The sequence below is a fragment of the Bison bison genome, unplaced genomic scaffold (genome assembly GCF_000754665.1).
Source record: "Bison bison bison isolate TAMUID 2011002044 unplaced genomic scaffold, Bison_UMD1.0 scf7180017864471, whole genome shotgun sequence".
Lineage (NCBI taxonomy): Eukaryota > Metazoa > Chordata > Mammalia > Artiodactyla > Bovidae > Bison > Bison bison.
The window spans coordinates 24,648,612-24,662,670 of NW_011495032.1; positions in this window are offsets into that span (position 1 = coordinate 24,648,612).

Here is a 14,059-nt window from a genome sequence, read left to right on the forward strand (position 1 = left end):
AAATGGATAGATAGATAGATGATAAACAATCTTTCTATCTAAAGTCAGGTAACCTTTAGTTCTGGCTGCCATAAGGAAAACACCAGCGCCCACCCCCGACCTCTCGCCGCCCTCCCAGAGCCTACAGGGTCTGTGTTTATTCTGCACAGTGAAGTGTGTGTGTGTGTGGAGTGGGGACAAGTACGTGCTTGCAGGCCTGAGCTGTGTGGGGGCTGGCCTGTGAGCTGAGTGGTGTGGATCTGAGGGCATGTGGATGTGGTATTTGTGTGGGCTTGAGAGGTGTGGTAATGATGGTTTGTGTGGACTTGTGAAAGAGAGGAGGTGGGGAGGCCTGTTCACAGCCTCCCTGGGGAGTTGGTGGGGCTGGGCAAAAGCCCAGGTCGGACAAAGGGAATCCATCCGCAGCAGACCCAGAACTCCGTGCTTCTCTGCAGCTTCCTTGTCCTCACCTCTCCCCAGGACTGCAAACACATTCGTGACCCAGATTCTCACCCTCCCCTCTGGCCCTGCTCGAGGAGCTTGGAAGCTCAACAAAGGCCCTGAGACCTTGTGCCATGAAACAGGGCCCTTCAGAGGTTAAGAAATGGGTGCATCCATCAGATAATTTGATTTCAAAGCCCACATCCACTGATCAGAAAGAGTAGACCATATTCTTCTATCCCTCTACTTATTTCCTCATCTGGGAAAACAGAGATGGTAGAGGATGTGGTAAATGCTTTATTGTTCAGTCGCCATGTACTAATAAATATGAGTTATTGGGGTGAATGGGTTGGGACTAATCAGCACTGTAGAATCCTATTATTGCAACCAGTGTTGGGGTAAGATGATTTAACCTTCCTTTTTTATTGAATGAAAGGTTTGTTCAATTCTGTAGTGCTTTACAATTTTCAAAAGCTTCACACACATGATTTCATATAATGCCATAATAACCCTTTTTTAAATTGTATAATCTCCTATCCCTATATGGCCTCCCCTCCCCCCCATTAGTCTCTCCTCTGTTTCTGTGACTCTGCTTCTTTTTTTTTGCTTTATTCACAAGTTTGTTATATTTATCTATCACTATCTATCTATCACTATAGATCTATCAATAGATAAATATATCGATAGAGCGAGCTGTCTATACACCTAGCGATCTATAAATCTCTCACTATCTATATGTGATCGATAGTATTTGTCTTTCTCGGACTTATTTCACTTAGCATAATGACCTCCAAGTCTATCTGTGTTGCTGCAAATGGCAAAATTTTGTTCTTTTTTATGGGCAGGTAACATTCCATCGTGCATATGTGCGTGTGTGTGCGCAAATATATATACGTCACGTCTTCCTTATCCTTTCCTCTGTGAGGGACACTTCTGCTGCTTCCATATCTTGGCACTGGAAATAATGCTGCTATGAACACTGGGATACATTTACCTTTTTAAATTAGTGCTTCTGTTTTTCAGATATATACCCAGCAGTATAATTTCTGGGTCATATGGTAGTTCTATTCTTAGTTTTGTGAGAAACCTCCATACTTTTTTCCACAGTGGCTGCACCAGTTCGCATTCCCACCAACAGTGTGGAGGAGCCCCCTTTTCTCCATACCTGGTCCACGTTTGTTATTTGTGTCCTTTTTGATGATGGCTATTCTGACAGGTGTAAGGTGATATCTCATTGTATTTCCCTGATGATTAGCGACATTGATCATCTTTTCACATGTAATTTAGCCTTTTTAAGATACTCTGAGGGACAGCAGGCAGAGGTTTGTGGGTTAGGGCCATACCCAAGGACATAAATAACCCTTGTTATAGGAAAGGTCTGTGCCGGCAAGGGTGTTTTCAGTGTATCCATGCTGGTGATGGCACAGTGTACATTTGTTTCAGGAGCTTGTCTACATCAAGATGTCCCTGAAAAAAAAAGAGGAGCCATTATAGATTAAAAACAAACTTGAGCCATATTAAATCAAATGAACTTGGGAGCACTGATTAGATCCTGATTTAAATGAATCAAGTATTTAAAAATTATGAGACAATCAAGAAAATATGAACATTGAATGGATATTAGATAATATTAAAAACAGATTGTTATAGAGAACAGACTTATGGACACGGGGGCAGGGGTTGGAAGGAGAAAGTGAAATGAATACAGAGAGTGTATGGAAACATATACACTAACATAGCTAAAATAGAGTGGGAATTTGCTGTATGACTCAGGGCACGCAAAGCAGGGTTCTGTGACAACGTAGAGGGGTGAAATGGGGAGGGAGGTGGAAGGGACGCTCAAGAAGGAGGGGATATATGTATACCTGTGGCTGATTCATGGTGACGTATGGCAGAAACCAGCACAATATTGTAATTATCCTTCAATTAAAAATAAATGAAGGGAAAAAATAAAAACGTATTGTTAATATTTTTAGATGTGTGCATGGCATTGTGGTTAGACTAAAAGCACAGACAGTCTTTATCTCTTAGAAAATATACTGAAATGGGTGGAATGATAAAATGTTTGGGATTCAAGTTAAAATAATCTATCTTGAGGTTTGGGAAGCAGGGAGAAGCAAATCAAATGAGATTGGCAAGCTGATGGTTCAAGGGGTTCCACTATACAATTAGATTTTCTCTAATCTCGTGTGTTCAAACATTTCCAAAATTAAAATATTAAGAAGGAAAGAAGCCGCCCTTTCTGGAGTTGCCACTTGGAAGGTGGCTTCTGCCCTCCCCCAGTGTCACCAGGACAAGATGATTCAGGCCCTTGACCAACAGGGAGGGGCACAGCTGAGCAGGGCATCCTAAGCCCTATAAATCAACAAGCACAGCTGAAGCCATTTAGTAGGAAGCTTGTTAATAAGAAAAATCTGGTTTAAATGGGTCATTTTATTGGGAAGAGGGAACAGAAGATGATGGATACCAGGGCCGCCCTGGCAGTGGGGAAGTTTATACTAGTGCCAAGCTCTTCCTCACAGGTTCCGATTGGATTGCATTAACTCCATCACCACCCTGAACCTTTTCCAGGATGGTGAACCCAAAGTGGGAGCAACAGGAGTGGGGGCTGGGCCTGGAGCATGTACAGGGGAAGGTACTGTTGGGTGATCAACTTCCTCATAGATGGGGGGTGCCTCCCAGGGGTGCTGGGAGTTTTCATATTCTAGAGAAGCCACATCTGGAATCTAGCATAGACTCTCATGGACCCAGGGCAGAAAAGTGAAGGAGAAAACAGTCAACTCGAAAGACAAGAAGGTTTTAAGTAGAGCACGTGCTCAGTCACTTCAGCTGTGTCCAACTCTTTGCTATAGACTGTAGCCCACCAGGCTCCTCTGTCGGGATTTTCCAGGCAAGAATACTGGAGTGGGTTGCTGGTCCCTTCTCCAGAGGATCTTCCCAACCCAGGGAACCTGCATCTCCTGCATTGCAGGCAGAGTCTTTACCACTGAGACAGCAGGGAAGCCCATAAGTAGAGTAACCTGAGCCAAAGACAGAAGGAAGGCCTCCTGTAGGAGTGGGACTTTGAAGGGGGATCTTAATGGAAAGAACCCAAGAGGGACCCTGAGAAATAACGTAGCCAAACCCAGGTGAGGATACTTGTGGTTAAATTGCACTGGAAAGTGGTTTTGATGAAAGAGGCCTTGGAGGGTCACATGACTTGGCTTGCTCAGCCCAAGGCCTAAGAAGACCTAAGCACCTGAATCCAGGGCTTTTAGGTAGTGACAGGCCGAGGCAAGGGACCCTGGAGGAACCAGGAACTCAGCTTTCTATCCTTTCTGAATTTGCCAGCAACCCAGGGCTGCTGCAAGGGTCAGAGGAAGAGTACTGAATTTGGAGTTAAAACACTCAAGTTCCAGCGCTGCTATTTCCCAGTGGCAAAACTTTGGGAAAGTGGCAAATCACTTGCATTCCATCAGCCTCAATTTCTCTATTGGCAACAGGATGAATGACATGTTTTGTTGTGTTTTTTAACTTTTTATTTTATATTGCGATATAGCCAATTAACAATGTTGTGATAGTTTCAGGTGAGCTTGAAGGCACTCAGCCTTGCACACACATGTATCCATTCTCCCCCAAGCTCCCCTCGCATCCAGCCTACCACATAACATTGAGCTGAGTTCCATGACCACACCTGTTTTACAGGTTGCTGAAGACAGTTATTTATGCAGTAAAAAGTGCATAGGATTTGAAGACAAGCTGTGGAGGCTCAAGCGCAGGCCTCACCAACCATGAGCTGTGGGCCTCTGAGGCAGTCAGTGCCTCTGAGGCCCTATTTCCTCATCTGAAAAATGGGAGAAGAATACCAGCTTAACAGGAAGACATATAGGGGAAATGTAATCAATTTATCACAGTGCCTAGCTCAGGAAAACACTCAATAATATTAGCAATTGGCATTAATAATATAATACACAAGAACAGAAAAGAGGTTAAATGTAGGTAGTCTCTAAGAATGACATAGAGAAAGCACCCTGCTTGAGAGAAGGAGCTCAGATCTTCCTAGACTTCGGGCATCTCAGCATTGACTTCGGGCACTTTGCTTTTATCTTTTCACAAAGAGCACAGGGACCACCCTGTTATAATACAGGCATCCTTCTGCATTGACAGGTAGCAGACCTGGTAGTGCCTATTAGATCAATAAAGTCACTTGATTGATCTGAGATCTTTCTCCACAGGCAGAAATGTACAGAAACTGTAGCCTGGGTATGATCAAGGTTTAAGAGAAGAGATAGGGAGCTTCAAAATTGGGAAAATAAAGGCAGACTATTGTTTTAATCTTGAGATTAACTGGGTGCCTTCAAAAGAAACTTTAACACGAACAGTGATTTGTAGGTCAAAAATCTTAGCATGAAGCAAAAAAAAAGAATCTTGTTTGCATTATTCATACTCATGGGGGTGTGTGTGTGTGTGTGCATATATGTATATATATATCTCTTTAAATAAGACGTGCAGTCATTTTTCCCAGAGTTTGTACCTTGTGGTTACTAAAGAGACAGTTATGACACTTCCTTTGCTAAATTAAACCACGTCCACTTCACCCACATTTGTTCCTGGCTCTGCCACACAGTAACACCCCTCCGTGTCCTGGCCAGGCCTCTGCCTGGGCTGGTCCCCACCCCTCCCACAGAGCCGGAGGCAAGCCCAGCCGATGGCGGGATGTTTTCCTTCCCGTCTGCCCCACGGTTCCCTGATGGCAGACGCCTAGGGTGTGAAAGTGCACACCTCCAAAGTCAGCCTTCTGGTCCAAGAGGCCTCAGGAGGAAGCCAGCAGTCCCTCCATTTCCTGTGGGTGAAGGATTATGTGATGGAAACAGATCGCCCCCCATTCCTCTTCCCAAGTCACACACGCCCAGCCCAGCGCCTGAGTTAGCAAACAAATGACATCCAATTAAGGCTGGACTAAGACCCCAGAATTTAAAAATAGGTGTTTGGACTTTCAGGCTTTTTTGTCTCCTTCCGGCTCCATTGCCACACTCTTCTCTGTAGGGAGATACTGAGCTGGGAACAGTCCTGCATGCACAAAGGGTTACTCCCCTCGTGGAGGGGGGCTGGAATTCTACACCCCCACTGGTTTGCTTGCTGCTGTTTTCCTGTTGCTTTTCTTCCATTTTTCTTCTATCTTGAAGGCTCATTAGGAACTCTGTGAGTTAGAAGACGTTTGTGTCACCAGGCTCTGCACTGCCAGCTGGGCACCAGGCAGGGAATATGCACCCTGTTGACACGGGCCAGCACAGGCCAGGGGGCCTCACAGGCCCGCAGCACTTTTTACATGGAGATGAGCTGCCACTTGGCTCCTTCTGTAACTAATCACCAGTGTTGTTGAAATATTACTACTTCTGTTACAACCACTAATGCCCCAAATGAGGAACAGGTGCTTTAGGGTAACATCAAGCACGGATGTTACTTCTCATTGGGAGCTCCAGCCCGCCCAGTGAATATCCAGGGAACCCGTTTGATTTCAGGGCCATGTTGCTGCCTCTGTTGACAGAGTTGGAACAGTGCTGGGATCGGCAGATACAGGATCCCTGTATCCTGTATAAACCCAGGCTGCCCTGAGGAAGGTTTGAGGAGCACAAGATCTAAAAATAAAAAGAGAGAGACACAGGAGGAGGGAGTGCTAAGGGCATGAGCCTTGGAGTTCACCCAGCCTCAGTTTGAGTCTTAGCTTCAGCCTTCATTAGCTGTGAGACCTTGGACCACTACTTTCCCTCTCTGAGCTAGTCGCTTCATCCAAAACACAATAATATCAGGGTTGTTATGAGGGCTCAAAGTAATGTAAGCAGGTGGTGAGCACAGTGCCTGGCACCCAGTAGGGGCTCCATAATGGAAGCCGTTACAGTTACATTGCGCCGGGTGGCTGATGCCTTTCACAGAGCCCGTCCCCTCCTCCACACACACACACCATGCCTGACATGCCCAGGGTCCCTAGCAAAGTAACTGGCTTATGATTTATACTTCTCTCCATGCTGACCCCATATCCAAACCAGATGGAGATCGTAGTCATGCCAACAACCAGCATTTGCGTTTCCCTTCCTGGCTTATAAAGCACACACATCCACATCCCACTTCTCCATTCTCAGAGCTACCTTGTTGAGTATTTGTGCATCCATACTATTTTCAGAAGAGAAAGTGAAGGCTTAGAGAGGGTAAGCGAGGTGCCCAAAGTCACACAATGTACAAATGGCAGACCCAAGACTGAAGTTCAGTGTCCTTTCTGCCACTGCAAACTCCCTGTTGCTCAGCACCCTGCCATGAAAGGAGGAAAACATACCCATCCCCTCTCCGAGACAACACTTCACATCTCTCCAGGGCTGTCTGCTAGGAAATTAACCAATTTACCTGTGACAATGCAGAAGCAGTTGTCAATAGCTTACCCTTCCCAAGGTAAATATTTGTATTTGGATGAGGATCTTTTATTGACTGGAAGAATTGATGCTTTTGAACTGTGGTGTTGGAGAAGACTCTTGAGAGTCCCTTGGACTGCAAGGAGATCAGCCCTGGGATTTCTTTGGAGGGAATGATGCTAAAGCTGAAACTCCAGTACTTTGGCCGCCTCATGCGAAGAGTTGACTCATTGGAAAAGACTCTGATGCTGGGAGGGATTGGGGGCAGGAGGAGAAGGGGACGACAGAGGATGAGATGGCTGGATGGCATCACTGACTCGATGGATGTGAGTCTGAGTGAACTCCGGGAGTTGGTGATGGACAGGGAGGCCTGGCGTGCTGCGATTCATGGAGTCGCAAAGAGTCGGACACAACTGAGCGACTGAACTGAACACAAAGGAATTATTTTCTGGTCTTATGCTGAGGGAATTACAATAACCCTCTAGGTGACTGCTTTTCCTTCTCTGTGGAAGACGTGTTACACACGTTGAGGCTATGACCACATGAAATGCAGGGAAGATATCACACAGTTATAAAGCTGTCAGCAGGAATTCCCTGGTGGCCCAGGGGTTAGGCCTCCACACTGCCCCACTGGGGTCCTGGGTTCAATCCTTAGTCTGGGAACAGCAAGCAGTGTGGCCCAAAAAAAAAAAAAGTTAGTAATCTTTAACTCAGTAAAGCATAGCCCAATAATTGGATCACTCTATACTAGATTTAATTCCATCTTCTCCCCCAACTAGACTCAGTACTGGGCTCTGGCTGAGTGGCTCTGGCCAAAGAGTACCAGTTTAACCTTTCTGGGCTGAGCTGAGGGAACCGCGAGCTTTTCAATGACATCCACATCTCTGATGTTAACAACACCCTGTGAGGCTGTGTGAGGTAGGTGCTATTTTCCCTTACACAGATAAGGATACAGAGAGGTTCCAAAGGCATGCCTGAGGTGCCCAAGATCCCAGGCTAGCATGCAGTGGTACCCGGACCAGTCCTGCCCTTTCAGAAGGGTGCCTCTTCTACTTCTTCCTGCAGACCTCGAACCTCCTGGGTGTTTATGAAGTGAAGCAGCCACAAGTTTATTCTCCCACGTTCTTGGCACTGGCCATCTGCAGACGAAACAGTGAATCATGGAGACAAGTAGAACCCATGGAGGCCACCCTGTCTACCACCGCATTATATCTGAGTGTGGACCCTGGAACTCCACTGTGAGGTGGGTTTGAAGAGTGCATGGAGACAACTCTCTCCCCAAATAGAAGCCATGGGAAGTAAGCCTTAGCTGTCTTGTTAGCTAGGGTCGGGGGTTAAGGGAGGTTAGAGGTTGACTTAAGACATACTCTCTAAGAATGTGAAGAGTTAACTGTGTCTGTCATTTTCCTAGGGCAAGGCAAGAAGTTGTGGGTTTATGTCATGACGCAAAGAAATAGGGTAGACATTAGAATGGTCTGACCATGAAGACCACTAAAATAGACTCATTCAAAAGAGGAGAGGATGCTGCTTCTTTGGAGATTTGTAGCAAGTTGGTTAGTTGCTGGGTAGGGTAGCATACCCATCATGGAGATGAGGAAACTGAAGTTTAGGATTATTAGATTTCCCTTTGAGCCTTATGGCCAACAACTGCTAGAAGATACCATATAAACAAAAAGCATAACTCACTTATTTTTAATTGAATAATCGTTACTTCTAATTTGGGATGATTTCAACAATGATTCTTCTTGTACTTCTATTTTGGCTCTCTAGGGGCAATTTGAAGTTTCCTGGTAATTTATCATTTTAACCACAGTTTTCCTGAGGCAGTAAGTTTATATGGGAAAAGAGTTTACTCCAAATCTTAAAGTTTTTTCCTACAGTATAATTTACCATCACACTAAACACACATGTCATTATCTCATAAGCTCATAATTGCCTACTCCTCTAACCTTGACATCTCCAGAACAGGTAGTCTCCTTCAAAGAATATATCATCGTAACACCAGTACAAAATGCAGATGACCCTGCATGACAGATAGAGAAGTTTTTTTTGTTTTTTTGTTTTTTTTTTTTAATGGAAATAACACCCAAGAAAGAGAGAAATAAAAGGCGCTTTGTGACCCTGACTTTATACTTTGTCCTCCATGGATTGGAAGTTCCTGCCCTTCCTACGCATAGATGAGGAGGCTGATCTGTACCCGGAGGGCAGGTGCTCCATAGCCTTTCTGGGAGGCGATGGTTTACACAGATCCAGACACACTCTGGTCCTCCCTCCCTCATTCTTGTGAGACAGCTCCCTGAGGAGAAAGTGGGGGACTAAACTGCCAGCCTTTGGGGCTGAACCTGTGGCTTTATTTTATCCTGCGCTCACCAGACAGCATGAATGATATAGAAACGAATTGAATCACTGACTGAAACTCTGGTACACAATAGAGCAGCATCTCCCAACCTTTCTCACAAACAGGCATATAGAAACAATCACTCACCATAACGATAACATGATAATAATCCAGAGAAAGCAGATAAGATTGCTTGCAAGCAATCAGATGGCTCCTGCCACTCCAGGCCGTTCCTGAGCTGCAAATGGGTGAAGGGCCAGTATTTTGTGCCACCCACTGGGAGGCTCTGGAGACAGCACAATGGTTAGAGCACAGTGGTACCAGGTGGGAGACGGCTGTGCAGTTAGATGAGTTGGATTTTTTTTTTTTTGAAATATAGTTGATTTACAATGTTGTGTTAATTACTGCTATACAGCAAAATGACTCAGTTACATAAACATATACATACATTCTTTTCCATATTCTTTTCCATCATGGTTTATCACAGGATATTGAATGTAGTTCCCTGTACTATACGGTAGATATTATTGTTCATCCATTCTGTATATACCAGTTTGCATCTGCTGGGAGGGATTGGGGGCAGGAGGAGAAGGGGATGACAGAGGATGAGATGGCTGGATGGCATCACTGACTCGATGGATGTGAGTCTGAGTGAACTCCGGGAGTTGGTGATGGACAGGGAGGCCTGGCGTGCTATGATTCATGGGGTTGCAAAGAGTTGGACACGACTGAGCGACTGATCTGATCTGAACCTCAATCCATCCATCTCCCACTCCCCTCGACAACCACAAGTCTGTTCTCGATGTCCGTGATTCTGTTTGTTTCATAGATAGATCCATGAATTTGTGGCATATTTTAGATTCTACATGTAAGTAATATCAGACGGTGTTTATCTTTCTCTTTCTGACTTGCTTCACTTAGTATGATACTCTCGAGGTCCATCCATGTTGCTGCAAATGGCATTATATCACGCTTTTTTATGGCTGAGTAGTATTCCATTGTATGTGTGTATCATCTTTATCCATTCCTCTGCTGATGGACACTTAGGTTGTTACCATGTCCTGGCTATTGTGAATAGTGCTACTGTGAAATAAGGATGCATGTATTTTTGAATTATAGTTTTGTCTGGATATATGCCCAGGAGTGTGATTGCTGGTTCATATGGTAATTTTATTTTTAGTTTTCTGAGATGGGTTAAATGTGAGTCCTGGCTCAGTCATTAATGGTCTTAGGTGAGTTGTTTAATCTCTCCTTGCCTCAGTTTCTTCACAGGTGTAATAGGATGAATAATAGTATATACTTTGTGGGACTATTTTAAGGATCAAATGAGTTAATCCATGTAAAGTGCTTACTAAAATGTCTGGCACAGAGCAAGCAACTGGAGAAATGGCATCTGCTGCTGTTACTGCTGTATTCACTCCACAGTCCCAGGGTCTGCTTCCCCGCAAAGAGCAAGCATAAACAGTAACGTGCTCCCAATCCAGTTAGAAATCACACTCAGATGATTCATGGTTTTCTCAAAATCTGTACCTGCTTTTTTCTTCTCTATCAGCCCATCTCTAATATGGCCATAGACGTCTAAGAGGGAGCAGTAAAAAAGGAAAGAAAATGGACTTGGGAGCAGGAATTTCACATCCCAGTCCTGGTTCTCCTGCTGGATAAATCACCTCACCATTCTGGTCCTCAAACTCTTCATGGATCAAGAGATGGTGGTTGACCAGATGACTACAGAGACCTTTCCTGCTCTAAGATGTCATGGAATGCTTTGTGAATTAGAACTGGAGTATGAGGTGTGTGTGCTTGGTCACTGGTGCCTACATCTGCATCACTGATTTCCAGGAAGATTAACACAAAAGGAGTTAATGTTTTCTCTGAGTCAAAACACCCAATACATCCCACCTGCCATAAGAACATATCTTCAACTCACCGTGGTTGCCCTCCCAATAGCTGAATTCTAAATTAGAGGCTTTTATAACTCAAGAATGAATCCGTAAATATGTCTCCTAGGTAACATCTTGTTAGCTTCATTGCTCAAAGCCCTTGAAAATAATAGAACTGCATTTCTTTTTAAAAATAGTAACTCAGACATCTCATTTAGGCCTCCCACCCAATTAGTCTGAATTAGTAAAATGTGTTCATTTCTTTCCCGATGAGAACATTGAATAAAAACATTGGATGAATACATTGTATTCATCCATGAGAAATACATATAAAATGTGATTTCCCAGCACCTAGGATTGTTCTTACCTAGCTCTGTTTTTTCAGAGGTGGTTATAACATGTACATCCTTCTTGCTATTAAAAATTAATATCTCAGCCCATATAGTCACTCAGAAATAACAGCCAGAGCAACATCTCAATTTAATCCTGGTCCTGACAAGAACCATCTCCCTCCTGCAGAGTTTGAGGAGAATTTTCTCTCCCTTTCTTTTTCCCCATCCTTCTAGAAAGGATGGCTCTCTGAAGCCATTTCTCCGACCACCTGTGTACCAGCTGTACTGCTCCTGCTGAATGTCAGAACATCCCAGCCCAGTGAAGAGGGGAGGTGGGGCAGAGCTATGTGGCCTGAAGGACTTGGCAGAACAAAGCCCCACTAAGCAGGGCCCTGTGTTTTCACTGACATGAATGCCCAGTGAAATGCTCTGGGAAGCCCAGCCCAGGCCTGTGTCAGAAAGACTTTCCTGGAGTTTGAACACATACCACAGGCTCAAAAGACCACCAGTCTCATCCAACCAGTAGAACAGTGTTCTACTGAGCCTTGGAGAGAGCTCAGACCTGCCGCTCAGGATGGGCTGGTAACCTGAAGTGGAGCCAGGCCAACAACTGGGTGTCCTCAGAGACGTCAAGAGGGTGTGGGAGAGCCACAGGGCCGGCAGGGGTGGCACTCATATGAGGACCGGCATCCAGGCGTGGGGAGGAGTAAGATGAATGTGGCCAGGACGTTTACTGCTCACTGCCTTTGACAAATGACGATGGTCAGCAGAATGAATTCACCAGCAAAGAAAACACAACTCACAGGGCAGCCACGGAGCCCTTTAAGAAGTGCCTTTTTTCTCCCCTAGTGGTGTGGCTATCACCAAGGCAGAGAGAAACAGGCCCCCAAGAGTGGCCTGGGTCAACCAGACTTCCCCATGACTTGCTTCCTGTGATAGGCAGAAGGGTGGCCCCCAAAGATATCTAGGTCCTAATCCCTGGAACCTGAAAACATCCCCTTACCTGGTGAAAAGGAATCTGCTGATGCAATTGAACTGAGGCTCTTGAGATGGGGAGATTACCCTGAATTATCTGGGTGGGCCCTGAATGTCATCACAAGTGTCCTTATAAGACAGGTAGAGGGAGATTTGACTACAGAAGATGAGAGGGTGATACGAGGCCTGAAGCAGAGATTGGAGTGACGCTTCTTGAAAATGGAGGAAGGGGACTTCCCCTCCGGTCTAGTAGTTAAGACTGCGAAGTCCCACTGAAGGGAGTGCAGGTTCAATCCCTGGTCAGGGAACTAAAATCCCACATGCCACATGATAATGGCCAAAAAAATGGAGGAAGGGCTACAGGCTAAGGAGTAAGGCAGCCACTGGAAACCAAAAGGGTAAAGAAGTAGATTCTCCTCTAGAGCCTCCAGGAGGGCCCAGCCCTACTAACACCTTGATTTCAACCCAATAAAATTGATTTCCCACTCCTGGCCTCTGGTAAGTACTGTAAGAGTATAAATTCATTTTATTTTAAACCACTAAACGTGTGGCCATTTGTTTCAGCAGCAATAGGAAATTGCAAACGTTCCCAAGAGTAGGGGATGCCCCAGTGGCAGGGCCTTCTTTTATGGCAGAGAAATTCCTGAAAGACAAAAAGGAGCGTCAGTGCACTTTTGGGCAGATACACCCCAGCCTAAACACCATGCCTCTTTGGCCAACGCTGGGAATGCCTGGGGCAGGGGTGGAGGAAGAGAACTGGCGTTTATTGAGCACCATATTTAAGCCTCACAGCAGCCCGGTGAGGTAGATGTTAGGACTCCAGGTTCTGGTGAAGAGCACTGAGCTGACATTCTGGTCATTTGTCCAAGGTCACAGCTCATCAGCTGCAGTTCCCCAGGGAAGTTTGCTCCCACTCCTCTGCCCTGTGTGCCCTTTGCTTAGGGATCCTCCACAGTGAGAGATGGGGGCAGGCAGTTGCCGTGGCTACAGTTTTGAGGAGCTCGTTCATTCATTCATTCACTAAACACTTAGCCAGCACCTCCCAGTTGTTAGGTCCTATGCTGGAGGAAAAGAAGCAACCTTCTGCTGCAGGCCATTTACAAGCTGCTGCTGCTAAGTCACTTCAGTCGTCTTCGACTCTGTGTGACCCCACAGACAGCAGCCCACCAGGCTCCCCCATCCCTGGGATTCTCCAGGCAAGAACACTAGAGTGGGTTGCCATTTCCTTCTCCAATGCATGAAAGTGAAAAATGAAAGTGAAGTTGCTCAGTTGTGTCCGACTCTTCGAGACCTCATCGACTGCAGCCTACCAGGCTCCTCCATCCATGGGATTTTCCAGGCAAGAGCACTGGAGTGGGGTGCCATTGCCTTCTCCGACTTACAAGTCAGGAGCAGACTTTTACAACACAAGTCATGTTGTCATTTCCCTCTGAAAACCCCACGGCCCACCTCAGGCAAGGACGGTTGGCACAAAGGCTCACTCACAGTCCACAAGGAGAGTTCTCTTGTTTTCCCAAGAAGGAGCCAAAACTTGGCCTTGTTGGTGACTTTTCAGAACAAGGAATGCCCCTGTCTTGCACTCAGGGCACCTTCCTGGGGGTGCACATAGGTTTTCACCCCCAACCACCAGGGGTGAGTTCTGACTAATGATCAGTTTAGGGACACAGTCTGTGGCCAGTGGATCACACCTGCTACACTTGATCCAGAGTTCACCCGGCCTTATTCTATGAC